Below are 17500 nucleotides of genomic sequence, written 5' to 3' on the forward strand. Positions count from 1 at the left end.
ATAAGAACATATATACAGAGAGGAATACTACAAAAGGGAACTAGGGAAGCCTCATCAAAGACACGTGACTTGAGGCTTCCCTAGTTTCCTTTTGTAATATTTCTCTCTGTATACATGTTCTTATCTTCCTATTCTATGTATGTACTTGCTGAAGAGGATCACAGTCAGTGGGCGAAATATACGGTTTCCTCTGTATTTCAGCTTCTTTCTCTGAGAGTGGGTCTATGTTTTAATATATATATATATATATATATATATATATATATATATATACATTCATACCGAAAGGCCCTTTCTACCTTATAGCGGGGGTGACATAATCAAATCATACAGTCACCCTTTACCCATCCCGTACCCACTCAAAAATTTGTTTGTTGTTCCTTCTATCGTAGCTCGTTGTGAATGAAAGTTCACCACTGGTCTACGTCCACTGCTAAGGTTAGAGGCAATGCAATCAGGCAAAACACTTGATGGCTGAGACAAAAAAAAAAAAGAAAAAGAAAAAAACGAAACATTTTTAACACCTCTCCCACAGACACAGACACTTCATTCGAGCAATATATGGAACAAACAAGAAACGGGCGGTGAGGTAAGTGACAATTAGATGTGAAACCAATATGATAAAGAGGAAGCTTCTGGAGGTAGTGGCTATTCGAGGGTCAGTTGTTATAAAACAGATAAAGGTGATACTTAATATCATATCCCAGTAATTAATTAATTTCCCGTAGTAAAAAAAAAAAAAAAAAAAAAAAAAAAAGAGAGAGAGAGAGAGAGAGAGAGAGAGAGAGAGAGAGAGAGAGAGAGAGAGAGAGAGAGAGAGAGAGAGAGAGAGAGAGAGAGAGAGAGAGAGAGAGAGAGAGAATAATGAAAAGTTATCAGTCAGTTCCCTCTGTCATGTGATCTTCTGGAACCTTCCTCCGATCCCTTCCCCGAGGCTTTTACGAACTAAGAGTTTGTAGTTCGTCTCTGTACTTGAAAAGGCTCCAACAAGCAAAACGTTGCACAGCCAATAGCGGCTTCGTCCTCAAATTGTGTTTGCTCTGCTAAAAGTAGCGAGCACTTGACCTAAGGCAAAAACAAAAGTGAACGTTCCAAGCGGCGCATTGCTGAGGTAAAATCTCTTTTGGAAATTTATATTTTTGCGATATTCTTATTTATCTATCTACTCATTAATTCATCTATTTTACTTATATTTCTGTCTAATTTTACTAGGCAGAAATTGAATCGTAGTTTTAGAACTGAATAAAATTGTTTGATACTAACATTTACCAATGTATAGTTATATCAAAATGATTTTGTCTATACTCTTGGATTTTTTCTTATCACGCAACGATGAATGGCTCAGCCTACATTCTATTTTGAAAGTTTGTAATCTAAACTTAATGTTCAGAAGCCTTTTAGTCTACTTTGGAACTGAATAAAAAGATAAATAGATAACTAAGAAAAAGTGGTATTGCTCATTATTTTTTCTAGGTACACCCACACCCACACACCCACACCCACACACACACACACACACACACACACACACACACACACACACACACACACACACACACACACATATATATATATATATGTGTATATATATATATATATATGTATTGTATATAATATATATATATATATATGTATATATATATATATAACATATAGATATATGTACATATGTATATATGTATATATATATATATATATATATATATATATATATATATATATATATATATAATATTGGAGAAAGAGGCAACAAACCTTTAAGAATTTCCGTCTATATCACTGAGGCTATACACGCAATGTAACCAAAAGATCCCATTGATTGTACCAGGTTATTTAATATCACTACCCACATAGTTTTATATCTTTTGTCGTGATTGTTAGGTCACCATCTCACCATCATACTCCGACGCACTGGGAAGTGAGAAACCCCTGGTAGGGCAAAGCCCTATTAGTTTCGGCAAGCCGTTTGTGTGTGTGTGTGTGTGTGTGTGTGTGTGTGTGTGTGTGTGTGTGTGTGTGTGTGTGTGTGTGTGTGTGTGTGTGTGTGTGTGTGTGTGTGTGTGTGTGTGTCTGTGTGTGTCTGTGTCTGTCTGTGTGTGTCTGTGTGTCTGTCTGTGTGTGTCTGTGTGTCTGTCTATGTCTGTCTGTGTGTGTGTGTGTGTGTGTGTGTGTGTGTGTGTGTGTGTGTGTGTGTGTGTGTGTGTGTGTGTGTGTGTGTGTGTGTGTGTGTGTGTGTGTGTGTGTGTCTCGTTTCCCCGCCTTGCCAGGACTGTAGGGAATCAACGCGACAAAGCTCACATCAGGTCACGGGAATCGAACTCACGACCATACCTGCTCATGAGTTCGACACTGTATCCATAAGCCGCAACTATTAATACCTTTAAGAAAAGCACACTGACAAGCAAATTATGCACCAATTTAGTATTTGTATACTAACATGAAGACCTTATGACATTCAAAGAAAAGTTGTTTCATAATAATTTGTACGAGGAGCCTCAAAGGTAAACATCACATCTAGCTTAGTGAGGTTAATGAGGTTGTTTGCACTTTAGTAGATCTTGTTCCTATTAGGATTTATTACAAAGACTAATTCTATCTTCACTATTCGATGCAAATGCATCATATCGAAACCTTTTATTGTTCTTTATATTGATTCATTCTGTAACTTTATTATCATTGTTATTATTATGCTATATGCCTACACAGACACACAGACGCAAACACAAACATACACACATACAATTACACACACAATTACACACACACACATAATTACACACACATACATACACACTGCGAGATACAGAGACGGGACCCTACGAGCGTATCTCCCCTTCCCGTCAGATACTAGATGAATACACACATACGCATACACACACACACACACACACACACACACACACACACACACACACACACACACACACACACACACACACACACACACACACACACACACACACACACTGAGCTTAAGCTGGGATCCACACGACACTAAAGAAGGAGGAAGAAGGCAAGGGAGACTCAGAACGGTGTAAACATGTCCTCAGTGAGGCTATAATAAAGCAACATGACGTTAGTGAAGGTGAAGATTCTACAGCAGCCATGTTTGTCAGCAGTGGGGTCGGAGGGAACCCCAAACAAGCCGACACAGACATACTACCACCACCGCATGTTCAAAGGACGCGCAGCCCCGAACCAAGAAAATATTTCGTTACTAAGAAAGGTCCTGTGAGATTTCGCGATTTTTATATTGAATTCAGGTTAGCAGCAGTGACAGCATACGTGCAGGAATTTCTGGCTGAGACGGTTTAATATGACGGCGCTTAAATAGCGCTTTAGTGCTCTGCTATGCAAAGACTTGCACAAGAGTTTATCGTCGACAAAGTAAACAGAATTAGCATGAAGAGGTGCGTCTCTTTAGCAGAGACGGGCATCTGCCTCCAACTAAGACTATGCATCTGCATTTCCTGTTTTCGTTTTCTTGTTTTTGTGACGACAGTGTCAGCATAATTCATGTGAAGAAAACTGTTTCTCAAATTAATCGAACAACGTATAGTGATGTATGATTACTGATCGATAGATTATCTTACATAACTCGATTGATAAATCTCTGTCACCTGCTCAACTAATGAGAACACTGTGACAAACAAAGGAAAAGATGAAGAGTGAGTGAGAGGCAGAGAGATATAGATAGAGAAAGAGAGAAAGAGAGTGAGTAAAGAGAGGAGAGAGAGGGGAGAGAGGGGAGAGAAAGAGAGGAAAGAGAGGGGAGAGAAAGAGAGGAAAGAGAGTGGAGAGAAAGAGAGGGGAGAGAAAGAGAGGAAAGAGAGGGGAGAGAAAGAGAGGGGAGAGACAGAGAGAGGAAAGAGAGGGGAGAGAAAGAGAGGAAATAGAGGGGAGAGAAAGAGAGGAAAGAGAGGGGAGAGAAAGAGAGGAAAGAGAGGGGAGAGAAAGAGAGGGGAGAGAAAGAGAGGGGAGAGAAAGAGAGGGGAGAGAAAGAGAGGGGAGAGAAAGAGAGGGGAGAGAAAGAGAGGAAAGAGAGGGGAGAGAAAGAGAGGGGAGAGAAAGAGAGGAAAGAGAGGGGAGAGAAAGAGAGGAAAGAGAGGGGAGAGAAAGAGAGGAAAGAGAGGGGAGAGAAAGAGAGGAAAGAGAGGAAAGAGAGGAAAGAGAGGGGAGAGAAAGAGAGGAAAGAGAGGGGAGAGAAAGAGAGGAAAGAGAGGGGAGAGAAAGAGAGGAAAGAGAGGGGAGAGAAAGAGAGGAAAGAGAGGGGAGAGAAAGAGAGGAAAGAGAGGGGAGAGAAAGAGAGGAAGGAGGGGAGAAAGAGAGGAAGGAGAGGGAGAAAGAGAGGAAGGAGAGGGGAGAGAAAGAGAGGAAAGAGAGGGGAGAGAAAGAGAGGAAAGAGAGGGGAGAGAAAGAGAGGAAAGAGAGGGGAGAGAAAGAGAGGAAAGAGAGGGGAGAGAAAGAGAGGAAAGAGAGGGGAGAGAAAGAGAGGAAAGAGAGGGGAGAGAAAGAGAGGAAAGAGAGGGGAGAGAAAGAGAGGAAAGAGAGGGGAGAGAAAGAGAGGAAAGAGAGGAAAGAGAGGAAAGAGAGGGGAGAGAAAGAGAGGAAAGAGAGGAAAGAGAGGGGAGAGAAAGAGAGGAAAGAGAGGGGAGAGAAAGAGAGGGGAGAGAAAGAGAGGAAAGAGAGGGGAGAGAAAGAGAGGAAAGAGAGGGGAGAGAAAGAGAGGAAAGAGAGGGGAGAGAAAGAGAGGAAAGAGAGGGGAGAGAAAGAGAGGAAAGAGAGGGGAGAGAAAGAGAGGAAAGAGAGGGGAGAGAAAGATAGGAAAGAGAGGGGAGAGAAAGAGAAATATATGCAATTAGATATTGATGACAAGGTGGAAATTACACCGGCTGAACATACTATTACATTTGAAATTTGTTCAGGTCTAAAAACTTTATGACCGCAGATCATGCAATCTTGTTCTAATATCGTGCTAGATATGTAAAGAGGACAAACTGGTACAGAGCAAAGATAAACACTTGAGATGAATTCTTGACCGTATTTCTTGAGAATGTCTGTTGAAATACTTCGAGTTGATTTGCTTTTGCGTCGGTAGAGTTTTGCCGCCCTTAATGGTAACAGAAATAAGTGAATGTAAAGTACTTTTGTATGTTTTTGCATTTGTATTTTATAAGCATACTTTTATATACCATTCATTGCAATGAAGGAAGTTTGTCTATGTTATTTGTAACTAAGATGTATTTATACCTATACATGTTACAAATTCTTGAAGATTGAAATATGACCATATTTCTACATCACTATCGTTGCTGTCTGTATGTTTTCGTTCCCTCAGTAAATGGTTTTCCTACCTTTGAGAGAATTGTCCTTGTAAAAATCCTTTTATGCATAACTACAGGTTTACTTGTGCACGAGGGAACTGTGAATCCCTTCCCCTCCATCTATATTGACATAACGACAATGAGGTTATCTCGTCGCCTTTCTTACAGCCTCACATCAGGGTCCCCTAAAACCACTTAAGAGAAATCCATAACACTAACAAGAAACATCCTAGTAGAAAACGCTGAGATTTTTGGAAATATGTACATGTGATAGACGCCTCCTAATCTTAGGAACATTATACATTAAGGAATTGAGCCCAAATCTAAATATACAAGCAGATGACCTTTAGGGCCTTCCCAAGCATGAGACAAACCGCCACAAACCCCATGCATGAGACATAACCCCACAAATCCAAGTCCGAGACAAAACGCCACAAGCCCAAGCATACGACATTTCGTCACAGCACGAAGTGGGAGGCTTCCCCTGGCACGTGACATTTCATCACTGCTTGACTACCTGGTCACCTCTCCCAGGTGACCGGTAACCTCCCCCAGTGAAGAATAAGTATGAAAACTTAAGTATATAAAGTAATATCATTACATAATTCAACGGAACAATTCTTATCCTGACCAGATAGAATTTCCGTAAAAACTACTGAGGAATGGTCTTGAACCCAAAATAGCGATATAGCAAACATGACCACCTACAGTAAAGTCATAAACCTTCCAAAGATATGGACCAAAAGGTCTCCTGTCGGCATGCTCCGCCTTTGTAAGAATAAGTCCATAGTAAGGCATATGGAAAATACCTTTAAGAAAATGAATGCACAATTGGCCATCCCTTTTAATGAAATATATATATATATATATAATATATATATATATATATATATATATATATAATATATATGTGTGTGGGTGTGGGTATGTGTATGTTTATTATTTAACTACACCTATGTATTTATTATTATTTGTGTTATTGTAATTTATTTATTTATCTATTTATTATAATTTTTTCGCATCCGACCTAGATATGGACCAAAAGGTCTCCTGTCGGCATGCCCCTCCTTTGTAATATATCGTTACATGAAAATACCGACATAGGGAAATAGCCAACTTGCGTTAGAGCCCTCAAGGTCCCATGGACACCGAACTCAAGACGTCGAGTAAACTTTCCGAAACAATTTCCCTTCCGTATTCTGTTTCCGACTCATCGTCAAACTCTCGCTGATGATTCCCTTGCGTCCTTTGTCTTCATTTCTTTCCGCTCCCGGATGCTCTGGACGAATTCTTTCCCTAATTCTGCCTTCGTCAGGGACTCCTTGGTCCCCCCGATGCGTACACGAGCCGTACTTCTTGAGGCAAAATCAAAATCAAGATTTCTTCAAGACTTTTTCCATATTTGGGCATCACGTTCATTAAGCGTTAGATACACCATTTTTTGTCTTTCTCGTTCTTTTTTATTCTATTTAATATATTTTTATTCTTATTTATTTTTGTTGTATGTTATCTTATTTTGACTTGTTTATGTTATTCTAGTTTGCCTATTGTTTATCTTTCAATCAATTTTTATTCTATTCTACTTTGCTTTGTTCTATTTCATTTTATTTTATTTAATCCAATTCCACTTTATTTTATCTTTATTTTATCTTATTTTATTTCATTTTATTTTGTTTTATTTTAACTTGTATTACTTTTCTGTTTTATTTTATTTTGCTTGTTCTCTTGTTTTGTTTGTATATTCTAGAATATACATCAAACCTTACTGCAAATCCCTATTTCCTTTGCTATCGCATAGACTCGTCCCTTAAACCGGGTCGCAGATTCACACCAGGCTTAATGACCCCCTTATGGGCCGATAGCCTAAAAAAGAAAAACAAAAAAACAAAAACAAAAACATTGTTTTCATTCACTCATACTCATCCACTCTCACCCTCACGCTCCCCCCCCCCACCATCCTTTCCGTCCCTCCTCCTCCTTAAATGTGTTTTTCCTGTTTGCTTGGCCCTCACTCATTAGGGATCTTTTCATGTGATCTTCACCCCCACTTGCTCCGCCTTTCTCCTTTACGCCCACCCAACCCCCCTACCCCCTTCTCCAACATTTAGGCTTCCTCAACATAAGACCGTTTTGTTCTCCCTCACTCTTCCACCTCCCTCCACTCCCTCCATTCTTCTCCTTCCCATCTTCCACCTTGGAGGTTCCTGTTTCTGCTCAGAAGATGTTCCACATGTAAGGAACTCGGCTAAGAACCGGTCATATTCGATTTTCTCGCCCATGATTTCGTTTACTTAGTAAACAGTTTCTGTTTGATTCTCTCCAAAAGGTATCGTGTATTTGGTGTTATAAATATCATGTCTGGTCTCTCATAAGAACCAACTATCGTGTTACACTTTAGTGTAGGCCTTAAGGTCTCTTGCAGTCTCCTTCATTCTTATGTTCTTATGTATAAAGATCGTCTCAGGGTGCTGAAGAGCCTCTTTACTCTGGCCTCGGGTGCAGTCGGTGCCGTTGGACTAAACAGAACCTGAGGAACTCTGAAAGACGAAGGAACACGTTGCAGCCAAGTTATTCTTTTTGGTCCTAACGCCGTTCGAACCTCGCGTCTGTAAACAATCTACTGCATGCAAAACTTCTTGTTTTCTACTTTTTTTTTGTCCTCTCTCTCCTCTCTCTCCTCTCTCTCCTCTCTCTTCTCCTCTACTTCCTTTTTCTCTTCCTTCTCCTCTTCTTCTTCTAAAACTTTATTTTTTTCCTGTTTCTACTTTACCTGCTCCTTTTTATCATTCTCCTGCCCTCATACTAATTATCACATTCTTTCTCGTCGTCCTTTTCATTTTCTTTATACATCTGTTGGTCCTTCTCCTCATCCTTATCGTCCTCCTCCTCCTCTTTCTCCTCCTTCTTCTTCTCTTCCTTCTTTAACTCCCATTGCTGTTATTCATCTTTCGCCCTTCCTTCTCCTCCTTAAGATATTTCTGCTCTATTCATCCTCTACCTCCAGCTCCTCCTCCTCCTCCTCCTCCTCTTCCTCCTCCTCCTCCTCCTCCTCCTCTTCCTCCTCCTCTTTCTCCTCTTCCTCCTCCTCCTCCTCCTCTTCTTTCGCTTCTTCCTCCTCCTCTTCCTCCTCCTCCTCCTCTTCCTCCTCCTCCTCCTCCTCCTCTTCCTCCTCCTCCTCCTCCTCTTCCTCCTCCTCCTTCCTCCTCCTCTTCCTCCTCCTCTTCCTCCTCCTCTTCCTCCTCCTCCTCCTCTTCCTCCTCCTCTTCCTCCTCCTCCTCCTCTTCCTCCTCCTCCTCTTCCTCCTCCTCCTTCCTGTCCTATTCCTCTTCATCTCCTCTATCTCTCCTCTTTACTTTTTATGCTTCCGTTTCTTCTTCTTCTCTTCCGTTTCATCCACCTGTTCCTCTTCCTTTTGTTCCTATTGCCACTTTTCATCTTCCTCCTCCTCCTCCTCCTCCTCCTCCTCCTCATTCCTGTCCTATTCCTCTTCATCTCCTCTATCCCACCTCTTTACTTTTTATGATTCTATTTCTTCTTCTCTTCCCTTTCATCCACCTGTTCCTCTTCCTTTGGTTCCTATTTTGCTTTTCCTCCTCCTCCTCCTCCTCCTTCCTGTCCTATTCCTCTTCATCTCCTCTATCCCTCCTCTTTACTTTTTATGCTTCTTTTTCTTCTTCTCCTTCTCTTCCGTTTCATCCACCTGTTCCTCTTCATTTAGTTCCTATTGCCGCTTTTCATCTTCCTCCTCATCTTCCTCCTCATCTTCCTCCTCATCTTCCTCGTCATCTTCCTCCTCATCTTCCTCCTCATCTTCCTCCTCATCTTCCTCCTCCTAGTCCTTCATTTTCTACTGCTACTCTTCATCCTTCTTCTACTCCAGCTCCTGCTCCTCTTCCTTCTCCTTCCTCATATTCTTCTTCTCTTCTCCCTTGCTTCCTCATGTTTCTGGTGCCCCCCCCCCTTCTGGTCTTCCCTTTCCTTCTCCTCCTCCTCCTCCTCCTCCTCTACGTCCTACTACTGTTGCTCCGCAATCTCTTCTTCTTCCTCCTCCTCCTCCTCCTCCTCCTCCTCCTCCTCCTCCTATATTTACTATAGATGTTGGTCTTCCTACTCCTCCTCCTCCTCCTTCACCCTCCTTCTCCTCCTCCTCCTCTTCTACCTCCTACTACTGTTGCTCCACAATCTCTTCTTCTTCCTCCTCCTCCTCCTCCTATATTTACTATAGATATTGCTCTTCCTCCTTCTCCTCCTCTTCCTCCTCCTCCTTCTGCCTCCTCCTTCTCCCTCCTCCTTCTCCCTCCTCCTCTTTCTCCCTCCTCCTCCTTCTCCCTCCTCCTTCTCCTCCTCCTTCTGCCTCCTCCTTCTGCCTCCTCCTCCTCCTCCTGCCTCCTTCGCCTCCTCCTCCTCCTCTTCCTTCTGCCGCCTCTTTCTCCTTCTCCTCCTCCTTCTGCCTCCTTTTCCTCCCCCTTTTGCCTCCTCCTCCTCCTCCTCTTCCAACAGCCTCCCCTCCTTTGCTCCTCTTGGCTAAAATGCATCATCTCCACTTTGAATCTTGACGACTTTACTGTCTTACTCCTTCTACCCTGTAGCTAATTATCCCGGCCCCCCCCCAACACCCGCTTTCCCATTCTCCACCTACACTCCAGCTTTTTATTTCTTATTGTCAATTTCTCGCTTCGCCTTGAGTCATTATCGCTCGAAAACGGTGAATATCTTCTCTGTCGCCTCCTCTTCCTCCTCTTATTCTTCTTTTTTCTTTTCTTGCTTCTCCTCTTTCTCCTCCTCCTCTTCTTCCTCCTAGGACATCTCTTCCTATTCCTCCTCGCTTCGTCTTGAGTCGTTATCGTTTGAAAAAGGTGAATATTTTCTCATCCTCTCTCGCCTCCTCTTCCTCCTCTTATTCCTCTTTTTTTTTCTTCCTCTTTCTAGGTTTCCTTCTCCTCTTCCTTCTCCACCTGCTCCTCCTCCTCTTCCTCCTCCTTCTAGGCCATCTCTTCCCCTTCCTCCTCCTTCCATGTAAAGACCAATAGGTAACTCCACGTAACTCCTCCTGATCCACTTCCTCCCCCCTCTCCTCTTCCTCCCCCCTCCTCCTCCTCCTCCTCCTCCTCTTCTTCACCTCCCCCCCTCCCTCCGCTCCTACCGCCGTGTTTACCTGCATCTGACTCATTAAGAAGCTTTTCATGATGCTCTCTCGCTCTCCCAAGACTTCCCCCGGTCGCTTTTGTCCGCGCGCGTACCTCTGCACCCTCGCACCCACGCCCCCCACCACACACAACCCCCCCACACCTCCACCACCACACACAAACCCCCACCCCACCCCCCATCCCCCCTGATTCAACAGAACCTACGCGGGGCACAGCCAAGAACGAAGAACAGGAAGAGGTAAGGTTAGGAGGAGGGGTGGCGAAGAAGAGGGAAAGCAAAATTGGAGGAGTAGAGGATGAAGGAGGAAGAAAAAGACGAGGAATAAAGAGAGGTGGAGGAGGCGGGAGGAGAGGTGATGGAGAGAAGGAGGAAGGAGAGGAAAAGGGGAAGAAAATTGGAGGAGAAGTAAAAGGTGAAGGAGGAAGAAATTGGGGAGGAGAAAGTAAAAGGAAGAGGTTAGGGAGGAGAAAAGAGAAGAAGAAAATAGAATGATGAAAGGTAGCAATAATAGAAGGGTAAAAATAACGTGTTCAAAGAAAATGCAAGGCGAAGGAAGAAGAAGAAGAAGAAGAAAAAAAAAAAAGGACAAAAGCCAAAGCGAAAGACCGCTGAAAATGGAGCGTGAAATGGGTTGAAAAAAAAAAAAAAAAAAAAAAAAATTGAGAAACGAGGGTAAAGAATGAGAGCACGGAAGAGAAACACCGTCTGAGCGTCGGAAAAAAAAAAAAAAAAAAAAATTGGGGAGTTGGAGGACCCAAGAAAGGAGAATAGGTGGTGGTCGAAAAGAGGATGGTCGAAAAGAGGATGGTTTCCACGGCTCCAAGGCATTCAGATAGACCCTTTATGACCTAAGAAACACGAACAACCTCGATGCGGTGGCTCGCTGTACAGATCTTGTTGCAGCAGACAACAAACGAATCTATTCGACCAAGACGATCGACAGTGGTGCGAGATTGTCCACAAGGATAGAAACGCTTGTGGTAAACTACAATCCATAACAACAACAACTCAACCAAGATGGCGGAGTTCGACCGAAGTTCGACTTAGGCCCTGTTCACACTAGCGGCTTGAACCGTGCAAAAACCGCGGCGGTACCGGATAATCAAGGAGAAACTGCGCGGTTGTTTGTGAACGCTTCTATTGACTTATGTTGTAATTGAACCGCAACGGTTGAAACCACTAGTGTGAACATAGCCTCAGATTCCTGATCATCAGGCGATTTGATGCACCTCGGGGAACATCCCCCTTCCAACCTTCTACCATTCACTTCTACCATTCTGCAGGAGACCATAAGGCCTACACTAGGTAGTTTCATGTTCATCACCATCTATCATTACCTTGGTTTAACTCATAACATCATTCGTTCGTGAACGATAACAACTGGGTTTGTATAGATTTCATGAAAATCGTCAGATTATTTTATTCAACACCAATCTCCAGTCACATCGTCTTTTGTTCTCTAGATTCCTTTTTCACTGATGACTTTGTGTACTAAGGTTTATTCTTTTTCATTTGTGACTTTTTGTACTTAGCCAGTTCCTTTCCTAGTGTATAATTTTGTGTCATCTTGTACTATGCCAGTTCCTTTCCTAGTGTATAATTTTGTGACATCTCGTACTATGCCAGTTCTTTTCCTAGTGTATAATCTTGTTATTTTTAAACCTCTTTGTAACACAAAAGTTTGTCTGTATTCCCCTGAAGATGTGAATTACACGAAAGCGCTTGGGAATTACTGTTTTCTTCCGATTTCCTTAGTGTTTACCAGCAAAATTTGTGAATCACGTGTTTTTAGTGATCTTTCTGCATTATATATATATATATATATAATATATATGTACACATATATATATATGTGTGTATATATATATATGATTTTTTGTCTAGGTACGTACGGCTACATATTCACAGAGCTCTATTCCTGACTTCGCTCTCTCATTGTGTATTAAAAAGAAAACAAAAAAGATCCTGAGAAAAAAATCCATGTCCAGTCCATTCAAAATCGGCAAGTATAATATACCCATGAGACCAATTACATTAGGGGGACGAAGTACTCCCCTCCTGAGTAGCGAGTGCAGGGGCCAAACATCTGTCCCACCTTTTGGGAACTGAAAATGGATCACATCTCAAACACTCAAGAGACTTAGTGGCTGCATAAGATGGGGGACATACCCGTACGTAACAAGTGGTCGGCCAGCCAAGGATGTAACTTCCCTCGGCACTTGTGGTACATCTAGAATGAGTGAGCTTCCCTGATGCAAAGTCGAGGATGGGAACATTGACATTCTCCTGTCCCCTAGATACTATTTGGACTGAAAAAAAAAAAAAAAAAATCGGTGATCGCGACAAAACAAGAAGGATGAGTTAAAAATCATAGTTGCAAAGATAATGTCCTCTTTCATCCATTAATTTTTCATGAAAGTACTGAAAGCTAGCCCCGTCCTAAGTTCCCTTATTCTTCCTTGTCCATTGGCTTCTTCTTCCTGCATAATGTGAAACAGATGTTCTTCGGTCGTATAGACAAGCGTTTTCCTAAACCAGCATACTTCCCCCAGCCCTTTGGTGCTTACTATATTTACACTCAAAGTTTGTTGTCTCCGTCTTTGTATTGATAAGGTTCTAATGAGCGAAATATCGTACTAATGATATAGGATTTGTCCTAACATGGCGTCTCCTCCGGTATCCTTGTCGATATTTGCCAATTTTGGGAAATATATTCACTAATTTCTTTGCATTTGTGTTTATCCATTTCTTTATTTGATTATCAATTTATTTATTAGAAATTTCATTTGCCAAATAATTGATTAATTAATTAAATCGTTTGTTAACTTATTGATATATTTATGTATATTTTTGGTTATTGATTTTGTTTATTAATGTCTTTATTAATTATTTATTCAGTTATTCAGGTATTCATTAATTTACTTATTTTTATTTATTCACTCATCCACGTATTCATTTATCTATTGATTTATCAATTTATTCATTTACTTGCTTATTTATTCATTTTTTTATTTATTCATTTAATTGTTTATTTTTTTTTCTTCATTATTTTCAATCTTATTTATTTATTTGTTTACTTATTCATTTATCAATTTACTTCTTTATCCTTTCATTTATTCAATTATCATTTCACCAAATAATTAACTAATTTATTTAACAATCTATTTAATGATTTATCTATCTGTTTGATTTACTCGTTCCATCCCCAGCTGGTTTGTTTCATTTACCTATTTGATTTGTTTATTTACTTATCTATTCAATAATTTATCATTCACTTATCTATCTACGTGTATATTTAATGTTTTTACATATTAAACAAACAATCAAATAATCATCCGTTCATATCGTTTGTATTTGCAATTTTTTTCCAATTTATTGATAAGTCAAAAATGTTGAGTATATTTGGTTGTGGTCACTTCCAAATATGGAATGAAGTTGAGAGAAATAAGTAAGATTAAGGATAAGTAATCGAACCAAGACCTAGCTTAATGCCATAGTAACTCCTATGGCACAATGGGTAAAGTGAGGGCTTGGCAACAAGCTGGGTCTTGGTTCGATTCCCGGGGCGACGGCCGGAAATTTTATTTGTATTCGTCGCTGATACTAGCGATTCTCTTAATCGAACGAAGACCTAACTTAATGCCATAGTAACTCCTATGGCACAATGGGTAAAGTGAGGGCTTGGCAACCAGCTGGGTCTTGGTTCGATTCCCGGGGCGATGGCCGGAAATTTTATTTGTATGACGTCGCTGTTACTAGCGATTCTCTTCAGGTATCAAGGAAAAAGTTGAAGGCAACAATATTCAGGAGGGGAGAAGGATAGATGGAAGCTACATCAAATACCCTTGGGAGATGATGTATTGATTATACACAAGACACTGAAAAAGAAGTTGTGTTTATTGGCAGCCATCTTTGTAAACTTACGAGAAGGGGAGAAAACTCTGAACAAATACCAACGGGACCGAAGCGAAGCGAAGATAGGAATTTGATATGAGAAGTCCTACAACTCGCGTTAAAAGAAAATCAGACGGAAAGAATGTAGCAGCAGGTGAAGGACTGAGTCAAGAAATGATGCACAGATTTCTGGATGCAAGAAAGATAACTTGGGGAGGAAAGAAAACAGTGGGATAAAAGAAAGGTAAGCACGGTGGAGTGAATAGTGTGATTGGTTTCTGAATAGTGTGTATAAGAACATAAGAATGAAGAAAGTCTGCAGGAGACCATAAGGCCTACACTAGGTAGTTTCATGTTTATTACCATCATTCCAATCCATATAAGGATTGAATCTTCTCTTAAAACGACCAATAATTTCAGCATAGTGTGAGGAGAAGGAATGAAACTCGAGTGATGAATGGGTAAAGTGTGAGTGTGGAAGAAGAAACAAGGACTGACCTGGTCAGATGGTCTTGGCAAATGAACAGAATGGAAGAGAACAGCCTAGTCAAAAGTGTTTATGTCATGAGAACAGAGATAGATGGTAATCGAGAATTTGCAAGAAATAGAAAAAATATATATAAATAGAAAAATATAAACAAAACAAACAAGGAGACAAATAGATAAATCGATGAATAAGTAAATAAATAAATAATTAAATAAACAAAAGAATAAATAGATGGGTAAATCAATCAATAAATAAGGAAATAAACTAAATAGATAAATAAATAAGTAAAAGAAAATAGATGAATAGATAATAAATGCAGAAAATAAACGTGTTAATACAAAGAAAAATGAGAATAATGGTCAAGATATACGAGGAATATTAGTATTCCGCCAGAAATGATAAGCGTTTCTGTACTTGGAGGCAAAAATGGGCGGAGGAGATAATCATACAGATAGCAAAAGAGAAACCCAAGAAGGTCAAAAGACATAAAATGTCTTTTTTTTTTTTTTTTTTTTTTAGCAGAAGTTAGTTTCCAATTACGTGACTTGCAAGTCTATTAGTAGTCATACAGGTAGCAAAGTAGAAACCGAGAAGGTCAAAAGACATAAAATATAATTTTTTTTAGAAGTTAGTTTCCAATCACAAAAAAAAAAAAAAAAAAAAAATGCTATGTGACTTGCAAGCCTGTCTATCAGTAGTTACACTCAACATGAGGGCCACGGAAAACGGCCCAATCCAAGTATTTCTTTAGATTTAGTGTAGAAAATACCTACTAGCGATAATTGATGGGGTTATAAGGTATTTAGTTGCGGGAACAATTGATGTTTGTCCGCAATGCGTCTCCCGGTCAGTTGAAGGAGGAATGCGACAGTTGACGTGGATCGCTTAGTGATTCTCAGCACGACGACGCGACGTGGTAATGCAGACAAGTCCGAAGATAATCTTAATTAATCCATAACTCATGGAGCTCAATACTCCATCTCAGTGCTTTGTAGAGATGATCCTTTCAGCTGATTTAGGAAATCTGTTGTAAGTGGATAGAATTGTTTTGCGTTGTTAAAAAATATACATTCACGCAGGCTCAATAAAACACACAAACTCACCTACACACACCTACACACACACACACACACACACACACACACACACACACACACACCTACACACACACCTACACAGACACCTACACACACCTACACACACCTACACACACACCTACACACACACACCTACACACACACCTACACACACACCTACACACACACCTACACACACACCTACACACACACACACACACACACACACACACACACACACACACACACACACACACACACACACACACACACACACACACACACACACACACAGAAACATAATTAGACTAATGAACAACTTGCTTGTATTCTGGTGTTCCACCATTTACAGGTATCAAGCAGAAGTAATGATCTGAGCTTTGATCTACCTTTTTTCTCCAACCTTTATAAATAACAAGTTATTCGGTGTGAGCTCTTTGCCATTAGTATGAATAGCCTGACGCATGTGACACATTAAATATGAGGGATTCTAGTTTTACTTTGGTCGTGATTTTTGCTATTATTTATTTATTTTATTTATTTATTTATCTATTTCTTTATTTATATTCATTAATTAATTTATTTATTCATCTATTTATTATTATTTATTTATTATTGTTATATATTATATGTTATATATTATATATTATGTATTATATATATATATCATATCTTATATATTATACATTATACATTATACATTATACATTATACATTATATATTTATTATTTATTTTATTTATATATTTATTTATTTATTTATTATCTATTCATTAATATTTATTTATTATCTATTTATTTATTTATTTATTCATTATTGTTTATTATATATTATATATTATATGTTATATATTATATATTATATATTATACATTATATATTTATTATTTATTATTTATTATTACTTTATTTATCTATCTATTTATTTGTTATTTATTTATTATTATTTATTTACTATTTATTTATTTATTTATTTATTTATTCATTATTTATTTATTTATTTATTTATTTATCTATTCATTCATTCATTCATTCATTCATTTATTTATTATTTTATTGATTGGTTGACTAAGAAATGTTACTTTGGATAGGACTGTGTTTGTCCTAACGTATTTATTAATGTCTCTGTAGCCCCTCTTGAATCAGTCATTTACTCGAAGTCTTAATATCTTTTAAAGAGACCTTTGTACTTCACAAACTATGACAAAACCTTTGTTGACAAATGTTTTCTGCGGGTATTTACTTGGTTTTAATAATTATTTTTATGCCGACCTTCGATATCTATATACATAGAATAATAATTATCATATTTTTTAGGAGAACATAAAAAGACAAAATATAGTATATTTTACTATATAGTAGGATGTTCCATTCTCATGTATCTCGAAATAACTAATAAACTCAAGATTGTTTTTAAGAGCTGTTCTTAAAAATGAGAATATATTGGTTAAGTGTATTCAACAAGCAGGGTCGGACGGCTGGAGAAGAAAAGAACGAGAAAAAAAAAAAAATACTCATTATGATTTCTTCATTGCTCGTCCATCTCAATGTCAACTGGAAATGTAGACAAA

Source organism: Oratosquilla oratoria, chromosome 24 (assembly GCF_046742065.1).
Source record: "Oratosquilla oratoria isolate Oo_2021 chromosome 24, ASM4674206v1, whole genome shotgun sequence".
In the NCBI taxonomy this organism is placed as follows: domain Eukaryota; kingdom Metazoa; phylum Arthropoda; class Malacostraca; order Stomatopoda; family Squillidae; genus Oratosquilla; species Oratosquilla oratoria.